Here is a 669-nt window from a genome sequence, read left to right on the forward strand (position 1 = left end):
GAGGGCATGTGCCCCCTCCCTTGGCTCCCTGTCACTGCGCTTCTGGAGGAGCCACCAGGCTCTGATTGTCCCATGACGCAGCCCAGCAACAGCCCCATTCACCATGAGTGGGGCCTTGGACAGGCCAGGTCATGGGACAGTCCTCACAGTGCAGCAGGGAGCAGGGCAGGGGTGAATGATTTGCCTCACTGCCTCCTGCACTGTGGGAGTCTTGATCTGCCCTTCCCCCCCAAGCCCAGGTGAAGAAAGCAACTTACCTGCTTGCTGGGCCAGCTATGATCCTGGCTGCACGGGGTATCTGAGTGTGCGCACAACACCCTTCTGCTGCAGCAGCCTGTGGCTGGGCTGCCTTCTGGCTATACCTGCTGCCCCCTGCATTTGGGGGGATAAGCCTGGTTAGCCCCCACCCTTCCACCACCTATGGGTGTATGAATATGTCAATGGGATTTGTTGGGGCATGGTATGGGTGTGTGGGATGTGAGGGAGGGTGGATGTGTAGAGATCCCCAAACACTCCCACCATGGCATGCAGCCCCCACTGCTTGCCAGCAACAGCAGGCAGGGAGGTCAGGGTGCTTGTGCTCAGAGCAGGTCCAGCTCAGGCCAGCACTGCATGGGTGGGCAGGGGGATTTGAGGGACACGGGCTGTGACAGCACGCTGCTGTTTGGC

General features: G+C 60.4%; 1 protein-coding gene across 1 annotated transcript in view; it reads left to right on the plus strand.

Annotated features, from left to right (window-relative positions):
- Positions 1-669, plus strand: part of SH2D4A (SH2 domain containing 4A) — a 31,389-nt gene that overhangs the window by 10,131 nt on the left and 20,589 nt on the right. The gene's annotated exons all lie outside the window — the stretch shown is intronic.

The sequence above is a fragment of the Gavialis gangeticus genome, unplaced genomic scaffold (assembly GCF_001723915.1).
Source record: "Gavialis gangeticus isolate Ggan-Ray unplaced genomic scaffold, GavGan_comp1, whole genome shotgun sequence".
NCBI classification, from domain to species: Eukaryota; Metazoa; Chordata; order Crocodylia; family Gavialidae; genus Gavialis; species Gavialis gangeticus.